At 41.0% G+C, this 9898-nt stretch overlaps 1 pseudogene across 1 annotated transcript; it reads right to left on the reverse strand.

Moving 5' to 3' along the window:
- Positions 1–3: 3 nt before the first annotated feature.
- On the reverse strand, positions 4–9423 carry LOC104460321 (annotated as a pseudogene). Its single transcript, XR_727626.1, has 20 exons — positions 9396–9423; positions 9186–9297; positions 9000–9092; positions 8810–8873; positions 8618–8716; positions 8403–8506; positions 8178–8316; positions 7101–7219; positions 6851–7000; positions 6152–6322; positions 4422–4731; positions 4244–4314; positions 2625–2712; positions 2413–2530; positions 2034–2157; positions 1404–1540; positions 1058–1313; positions 363–621; positions 110–267; positions 4–24 (listed from the first exon to the last, which is right to left on the reverse strand). The product of XR_727626.1 is annotated as a myosin heavy chain, skeletal muscle, adult-like (transcript).
- Between the last annotated feature and the right edge of the window lie 475 nt (positions 9424–9898).

Raw genomic sequence — 9898 nt, forward strand, 5'->3', positions numbered from 1 at the left:
CTCTTGCTCCAGGGACCCTTCCAGCTAAAAAAAACATGACAATCAGTGTTCCACCAGTCAGGTTTAACTCCATACCTGTCCTGTTCTTGCTGTGTGCCTGTGTGCTTACATCATCCACTTGCTGCTCCAGCTTGGTTTTAGCTTTGGTCAGCGTATTGACTTTGTCCTCTTCTACCTGCAGGTCATCCAGTGTCTGCTGGTGGGCCTCTTGGAGGGCTTTCTTCTCTTTTGTCAGCTTGGCAATGGCCTCATCCAGGGGTTTTTCACCTTTGAGAAGAAAGGAGCAAGTGCAGACAGAAAAATGTTGTTTAAAACTTTATATCATATAACAAAACAAAGGTCTTTTCTGCAGTGAGAGTGACGTCTTCTGCCTCATACCTTGTTTTCAGTGGCATGCTTTTCCTTCTCAACCTTGGCAAGTGTTAACTCAAGGTCGTCAATATCTTTCTTCAGCTCTGAACACTCATCCTCCAGTTTCCTCTTCTTGGCTGTCAGCTCAGCATTAATTTCTTCCTCATCCTCAGCCCTTTCAGTCACCTCTTTAACTTTTGCTTCCAGCTGGATTTTGGTTTTGATGAGCTGGTCACATCTCTCCTCAGCATCAGCCAAAGCATCAGCTTCCTGGTGGGAAAATACCAGTTTACTTAATTGGAGATTAAAGAAAAGAAAGAAATGTCCTCTTAACTTGTCCTAAGGATTCCTAATCATGTGTGTATAGGGATCGGCATATTCAGTCTTAGAGAGATAGGAAAAAATTACTAGAAGAACAAACATTATACTAATAAAAGTAAAGTTTCTCAATAGCTCTACTGCAGTTTTACTGAATTTAAATTATAGAGATCTCAACATCCACCACAGAAAAATCTCACCTATGTAATATCTTGACTACAGCCTCCTGACAGTCCTTATTGAAGCTAGTTATACTTTTAAGAGCACCACTTAATGAAATGCAATGGAATTGAACTAAATTGTAGTTTCTATGTGTCTTTTGAAAATGTTGTAAGTATCAGCCTGATAGTCACAGGTCAGTTAGATGAGGCACACTGGTAGTACTCACAGCCTGTACTTGGAGCTGCAGGTCATTTTTCTCCTGCACCAGTTTCACCATTTTCTCCTCCAGCTCCTTCCTCTTTGCCTCAGACTTTGCAAGCTCTTCCTTGGTTTTCTCAAACTCTTGTTTCATGTTGGCCATCTCCTTCTCAGATTCTGCACTCTTCAGCAAGGGCTTGATCTTGAAGAACAGCTTCATCCAGGGCCAGTGCTTCACGTTCATGAATGCACGAATGTTGTATTGGATGCAGAAAATGGACTCTCTGAAAGGTAAGTCAAATTAATATTAAATGTTTAGACCATGATGACACAATAAGCCAAATACAGTGAACCTAATTTTAAAAAATGTCTACCTCCTCTCCACCATTCTCTGGTACTCCACTCCCATCAGGAAGCCCCGGCACCTGGCCTGTGTGCGGGTGATGAGCTGTGCCAGCTTCTCATCCCTCATCTCTTCCAAGAGGCCTATCAGCCCAGCTTTGAAGAACACCTTAGGTAAGAACATGAAAATAAGTGCAGTGTATGTGCTTGTTGTTCACTGTAGCCTCGTACCCTGTCCCCCATGGCAGATACTGTGGGAATTTCAGAGAAAGAACAAAAACACAAAGAATGTAGGTAGTGATAGACCATCTTTTACATCTCCAAGCTTCCAGTTACTTGCAGTTAAGGAACTACAATAGCCAGACATCTTGCCTTTGCTTTTATTAACCTTGATTCTTTTATTCTACAATTTTGTCTTAAATTAGGAACCTTTAATTAAAAATGAAATTTCATTCCCATAGGATTATTTAATTAAGGGTTGCCTTAATTAAATAATCCTATGGCAATGAAATTTCAGTTTTATTCAAGTGTTGAGTCAATAAGTACTTAGTTGATTTATTTTAAATACAGTATTTGACCATTTCACATGCTGTCTGGAGAATCTGAGTATCATTCTCAAGCCATACAAACCAAAAACACACTGAAACAAACAGGTCTGGTACCTTGGTGTGACCAAATTTGTATTGAGTGTGGTCTATATCAATTGATCCAAGAAGTTTCTCACAAGCCTTCTTGCTGTCAATGAACTGTCCCTCTGGGATAGCACTTGCATTTAACACTTTGTATCTGGGGGAGAAAATGGAAGGACTTGCATTAGACATGATGATCTTAAGGGTCTTTTCCAATTTAAATGATTCTGTGATTTTATGAATATAAAGAGATATGTTGTTGAGACCAAGTGGCCAGTACACTGAAAGAAAGATTCTAAGAACTGTTGAGAACATAAACTTTAGAGAAGACTTTAGTCACCAGAGGTGAAACTTAAATTTCACAAGCTACTCGAGATGGACAAAATGATCCAGTAAGGGGAAGAAGTCTGACCTCTGTTTAAAATCTGCATACAGGACTCTATTGGGAAATCCTTTCCTGCAAATTCGGATGCCTTCCAGCACGCCGTTACACCGCAGCTGGTGAAGAACCAGTTCATGTTCCATGGCACCTAGAAATTCAGAGCACAAATATGTGCTCTGTTCTGTAATACAGAGAGGAAGAGCTACACCATACTGAAAACCTTCTATATGTGAGTCTCTTACCAGGTGTTTTTGTTTCATTTGGGATGATGCAGCGTACAAAATGGGGGTGGGTGCTTCGCAGATTGGTCATCAGCTTGTTTAAATTCTCCTGTGACAGGCATTAACAAAAGTTTATATTAGCAAATGTAATTTCCACTATAAGCATCAAGCCCCCTGAAATGAGATAATGAGATACCAAAGTTAGCTTGCAGAATCCTGCACTGAAGCCCCCTGCACAAGTTTTTATGACTTTCCACAGATCTTTGCTGTTTTTAACTTAATGTATAAAGTTCTTCTGATTAATCTATAGGAATTATTATACTCTTAAACACACAACTTTAATACATTTCACTGACTCTAGTGGAATGCCTTCATTAGAAATTATATCTATCTTCCATTGGATGTACCTGGAGAGATAACCCAGTATGTCTATGAGGCAGTTTGAAGCATACTAGAGTAGGCATTTAAGATGGGTCATAGAGAGCACTCTACATAGAACCTTCCTGTTTTCCCTGCTGAAAGCAAAAGGAACAAAATATGGCAAGCTGGGTTTTTTATGTCTATATGATACATCTCATAGAATGAGAATAAGGTGAGTGAATCTCAGCTTTGTTTTGTAATTAAGATCTGTATACTCATTCATAAGTAATTATTGCCTATAACTAGTGGAGGGAAGCAGGTGCCTCCAGAGGACATCTCAGAGTACATAAATTAAGCAGCCAAATCATTAAGATGTCTAAAGTCTAACATGTCTAAACAAGAGGGATAGTGGAAGAAAGTTTGAAAACATAACAGAAATGCAACCCAAATGCAGCAAGTAATATTTCTCCTAGAACATTAACTCATAAAGACTTTTGACCTTTAAACATAGGCTTACTGCATTGTTTTTGAATGATACATGCTGGCAATAATCTCAGACTTTCAAGACCAAGGCACAACAGCTATGATTATTTTTCCTGGGGCATATACACACACATGACCATGTCCTGTTTCAGAACATTGACTAGAGGCTGTCAGGTGATCAAGAATCACGTGATAACAGATCTGTAGAGGAAATCATGCTATATCAAGAAGAGAGTCCCAAAGGGAGAATGAATATGGCAATAAATAACCTCAGGAGAGACTAAGTATTTCACTTGGCTGGAGTGTATGGAGCAGCCAGGCAGTAAGATTTGGTTATGACAAAGAACTGCCAAGTATATGACATCCTAAAAATACATAACCCAAGGAGCAGTGGTATTTCAACTATAAGAGATTGATCCGTGAATCATGGATCAAAACTAATGGTACAAATGGAGCAAACAGGTCATCCTCCAGACCAGGGGCAGAATGTTGTCAAAGGGAATTAAAAGGTTCTGAAGCCAGAGGCAGGCATCTGAAGGAAATCTGGTATAATTTAGAAGTTTTCTGTATGACATTATTCCGTCTGGAAATGTCATCCTGAAACAAGTGGACAAAAAAGAAAAGTTGTGCGTACAGCGTAATGGAGCATAAATGCATTACAGTGCATTTATTCCTAGCAAAATATGACCCAAGAACTTCAGGGTCTTTTAACACAACCAAGCCAAAAAAAGACTAGCCATTTTAAACGGTGGGTTTACTCCTCATCTTAGGAAGAAATAGTGAACTCTCTACTGTACCCGGAAAAGAGCTGAGACGGTCTGGAAGGAAGAACCCTTCTTCTTGCTACCTTTCTTGCCAGCACTAGCCTCTGAAAAAATGAAAATAAATAAAACAGGTTTTAGCTTTTTTATTTTGCCTTTTATGGTTCCTTTTTGTAAGCTACATCAGCCAAAAGGTGGGATTCATAGAACCAACCTGCTTCTGCTCCACCATAGTTGGCAAAGAGTAAGGCCAGTGTCTTCAGGGAGGATTTCTGGTACAATCCAATGACAGTTTCATTCAGGGGGTCCTTGTTCTTCTCCAACCAGCCAGTGATATTGTAGTCCACCGTGCCAGCATAGTGTATCAGGGAGAAGTGGGCCTCAACCTTCCCTTTGGTAGGCTTGGGCTTCTGGAAGTTACTGGACTTGCCCAGATGTTGGTCATAGAGCTTGTTCTTGAAAGAGGTGTCAGTTGCCTTGGGGAACATGCACTCCTCTTCCAGGATGGAGAAGATGCCCATGGGCTGGGAGAAATGCACAAGGGAGACAGATTTTAATTTAGTTCTCAGGGCAATAATGGCCTTCACCTAGGCAGAGTAGCAGAACACACACTGAGATACACATCAGAAAATATTATTCAATTACATTGTATTCTAGAAAGTGAGATTAAATATATTGATACTTACTTTTTTTTTACACTAAATGAATCATTAAAATTAATGGAAATTCATTTAATTTGTGTTGAGAACCTGCTTTATAAAATCAGAGAACTGCCTTCTGATCCAGAGAGATCAAAGCACACACAGATGTCTTAGACAAATTGAACATGAGCCAACAATGCACCCTTGCTGCAAAGGCAGCCTACTCATCCTGGGCTGCTTTAAGAGTGTTGCCAGCAGCTCAGGGGAGGTGATCCTTCCCCTCTACTCAGATCTGCTGAGAAACATCTGGAGTGCTATGTCCAGTTCTTGGCTTCCCAATACAAGAGAAATTAAGACATAGTAGAGTGATCCCACTGACAAGCCACAAGGATATTTAAGTGACTGGAACACGTGACATAGAAGGAGAAGATGAGAGAGATGGAACTATTCAGCCTAGAAAAGAGAAGGCTCTGGGGGATCTTAAAAATGTGTATAAATACGTAGTGGGAGCGGATATAGAAGCCAGAGCTAGAGGCTTCTCAGTAGTGTCCTGACAGGACAAGATGGAACAAGCATGAGTTGAAATACACAAAATTCCATTTAAACAGAAGAAAAAAACCTTCTTTACTGTGAGGGTGGTGAAAAGTTGGAACAGGTTCCCCAGCATATCTGTGGAGTCTCCTCTTTTGCAGATATTCAAAATCCAACTGGACACGGCCCTGAGCAACCTGCTCTATCTGACCCTGCCTTGACCAAGGGAGATGGACTAAGGGATCTCTCGACCTGCGTTCAAACCTCAGCAGTTCTGTGATTCTGTGGTTCTAACTAATCATCCTGCCAGCCACTGAACTTTTCATCTTGTGCAGTGCGACTGCCTTCTCATTGTCAGTCAAAGGATGCATATGTAAGTGTGACTGTGTGCTGACAGTTACGTATGTCCATCTTCTATGTTAATTTTACAAAGATATAGCTATTCTGCTGCACAAGCACAAGTCTGTTAGAGCTGAATGGTGAGGAGGACACACTGACCTGGAAATTGACTCTAGCTGTTTTGGAAGAACACCCTTATTGGGAGTCTAACAATCTTTTGGCACTTGAAAAGAGATCAGTACAGACTTGCTGCCACAAAGCTGTGTGAAATCTCCTTCATGTCTCACTTGACGGAAAAAATAAACTACAGAGCAAGGTAATCTGATTAACAAAACTGAATATTTGGACATGAACACAGAAGATCCCTTTGAAAAATGAGACCAAGTAATTATAGAATTTCCATTTATATAATGCATTTGAACAGGAAGGATACCTTCTCAATCAGCTCGATGCAGGCAGCCAGGTCCATCCCAAAGTCAATGAATGTCCATTCAATTCCTTCCTTCTTGTACTCCTCCTGCTCCAGCACGAACATGTGGTGGTTGAAGAACTGTTGCAGTTTCTCATTGGTGAAGTTGATGCACAGCTGCTCAAAGCTGTTAAACTGGAAATAAAATAAGAAAGACCCATATTTGCAAGATGCAGCAATAATTGCAAAACCTCATCCTTAAAATAAGGTATGCAGTTGGCTTAATTGTCAAGGCTGTGCATTTCTTCAGTCTGCTTTATATCTATGTAATGAAACAGAGAAATGCATCAAATGAATTGTCCACAAGGAATTTTTCTTTCATTGATAAAAATACAAGGATAAAGTATATTTCCTGTATAACCTGAGACCAAATTACAGGAAGAAAAAAAGCTGAGGCCTCTCATGGTATACATATTTTTATACTGTCTTGTTCTTGACCATTTAAACCAAGGACGTTTTCTGATTGGTCCATTCTGTACTTTTGAGTTTGCACATCTTGAAATAAGTCCTTTGAAAGGTCATTTTTTACTTCATGACAAAAAAAAAGGTAAATAGCTGCAATAATTATGTAACGATATTATGTCTTCTTTAAAAATCTTTCTCAGAGCGACCATAACATCCAGTTGTCACTTCCATAGCTCTTACCAAACATTTGCTACTTACATCAAAGATCTCAAAGCCAGCGATGTCCAGGACACCAATGAAGTACTGTCTGGGCTGCTTGGTATCCAGCTGCTGGTTGATGCGAACGACCATCCACAAGAACATTCTTTCATAGACAGCCTTTGCAAGAGCACCTACAGCATTGTGCACCTGTAAGAAAAATAAATGCCTGGAGTTACTATACAGAGCAGAGGAGAATCAAAAGGATCTGAATTCAAAACACGGTTCCAGGTTACCACACGTTTCTTACCTGCTGTGCAGTTTGACCCTTGGTCACATATTCATTCCCCACCTTGACTCGGGGGTAGCACAGTGCCTTAAGCATGTCAGCTGAGTTCAGACCCATAAGGTAGGCAGCCTTGTCAGCAACTAAAAAGACAGAGGATAAAGGAAGAATTTAGTGACACATAGACTTCAAATCCTGGAGTATTCTCTAAAGGCTGCAGGGTTCAGATTTCTTTTCTTTAAAATCTTTCAATAGACTCTCATAGAGGGAACCTTGGTAATATCAAAGTCACCATTATGCATATTGAGCTTTTTAAAAAAAATTTATGTTTGAAAATCTTCACTGAAGCATGTAGGAAGTGATGAAGTTCTCAAAAAATCTCCTGGCACAATATTGAAAGCTGCAGCTTACCAGTCTGAATATTTGTAGTACATGTGTAGCTCAGGAGCTGCAATGTCAACAGTCAGGTACTGATCTACATTCACATGGCCAAAAACACCCAATATTTAGGGTGGAACACAGACAGGAAATCTCTGTTCTCCTTCAGATCCAGAGTCTACAACTCTTTCTGAGCTTTGGTTTCTGATGTTCAGTAAAACTCACTGGGTTTTATCCTTTTAGCTGGTACTTCCCACCTTCTGCCTAGTCCTTTAGCAAGAGGAGACATTGCTCAGAGAGCTGGGGATGTGGGTTGTAGGTCCTGCGCCAACGAAGGAGAGGAATAAAATACATGTCTCACAGTAGAGTTCCCTGAGTGTCTGACAGGTGAGGGTGAATGGGAACATGGTCCCCCATCCTGTTAGAGCAGAACCACTTGGCTGTTTCACAACTGCAAGCCATATTACAAAACCAAGTATGACTAATAATGTTACCGGAAGGACATCCATTGCTCCTGACTTCGTGTAAGTGTATAAAGGAGAGTCTAAACTATTAAATGTTCATAGAATAAGATACAAAAATTCTGATGTCAGGGAAATTGATGTACTGAGAAGAGGACAAGGGACAGTTATTTCTGGTTTACTGTTTTCCTTCGGATCCTAAATCAAACAAAGAACAACTTATTCTGTCTTCAGCATCCATAGTGTCTTAGAGAAGGGTTACCTTCAGTGCCATCGGGCTCTGCCTGCTCCTCTCTTGGTTTTTGCTTGAACTTCAAGTTCCCATAGTGCATGACAGCCCCCGTCAGCTTGTAGATCGCGGTCTTTTCATCAGGAGTGAAGCCCAGGATGTCAATGGCACTCTAGTAATAAAATCAGCAAAGTGAAATATTTGCATGCCACGTGATGTATGCCCTGTGCCTGTTGACCTGTTTTCTAAGTTACTCACATCTGTAGCCATCAGCTCCTCCTTGTCATCAATGCTGGGAACAGTGATCTCACCTTGACTCACAAAAGGGTAGTCATATGGGTTGGTGGTGATGAGGAGCATTTCTGAAAACAAATGGGTTCATGGGTCAAATGTCATTGTTTTTCTAATGTAGTTAAATGTTGTTCAGTGTTCTTCCTCCCTCCTTCCTCACTTCCTTCAGTGATGCCTCCTACCTATTAGCTCCGGCTTCTTGTTGGAGGTGATCTGATAAAATATGTGGTAGCTTCTTTCTGCCTTGAGCTGGAAAGTGACTCTGGACTTCTCCAGCAGATCTGACAAGGAAGGCAGAAAGAGTTAGGCACAGGAACACACACGGAGGTGGGAATTTGGTAAAGAATGGGATCAGGCCAGGAGAGTTCTCTTACAAGTTTCAATGTCAGCAGAAGCCAGTTTGCCTGTGGCCCCAAAGTGGATTCTGATGAATTTGCCCTGTTAAGGAGAAGCAGCAGCATTTCAGCCTGGATGTATTTGATTGCCATTTCCTTAGGTGAGAATATGCCTAGCCCATCACTACTGTTATAATGAAGAGAAATTTTGTCTCAAACAACAACTTACAAAGCGTGAGGAGTTGTCATTCCTCACGGTCTTGGCATTTCCAAAGGCTTCCAGCAGTGGGTTGGCGCTGATGATTTGGTCCTCAAGCGTTCCCTGCAGGATGATAATCATTGCTGGTTATCCTTTACAAAAATCGTGTCAGGAACAGAGGAAAGTGTTGATTCAAGACAGTATCTATTAATTTACCTGCATTTTGCCAGAATGCTCCTCCTTCTTCTTCTCCCCACTTGCTGCAATTGTTGCAAAGTACTGGATGACACGCTTTGTGTTCACAGTCTTCCCTGCACCGGATTCTCCGCTGGGAAACCAAAGAGAGAAGCAGAGAGCGTGTGGTCAGGCAGGAGGTCCCCTGGCACTGGGCATCCCCGCAGGGACCCGAGCAAGGGGTGTACATACGTGATCAGGATTGACTGGTTCTCACGATCTGTGAAAGAGGCAAAATGATAGATACTGTTAGCTGTTGACATGGATAATTCTGAGCTGAATGAGAAGTAAAGCTGTAAATGTAAGCTGGGCTTCTGCAGCAAGTCCAAGAGTACCCAATTGCCTTCCAGGTCCTAACAGTAGTAAGCAAACCCAAATGGATGCATAGAACTGTCAGAGGCGTGTGGTCCTGAGACAAGCTGTGCATCTACTTGTCCTTCACATAGTTCTCATCAAGAAATATAATCAAACTGCCTACCTGTGTTCAAAATAGTGGATTACATAGAATAATAACTTTTTCATTACTATCAGTGAAAAAGAGTACCAAACTGCATCAAGTAGTATTTCTGCAGTGGGAGAGTGTAGAATTTCATACAATAAAGTGCAAATAATACACACTGCTGAGTCCATGTATGCTTCTGGGTCAGCTTCCCTTGAAATTAATTCCTGTATAACTTGATCAAGTTCTCAGTCAA

Source organism: Pterocles gutturalis, unplaced genomic scaffold (genome assembly GCF_000699245.1).
Source record: "Pterocles gutturalis isolate BGI_N339 unplaced genomic scaffold, ASM69924v1 scaffold15725, whole genome shotgun sequence".
NCBI classification, from domain to species: Eukaryota; Metazoa; Chordata; class Aves; order Pterocliformes; family Pteroclidae; genus Pterocles; species Pterocles gutturalis.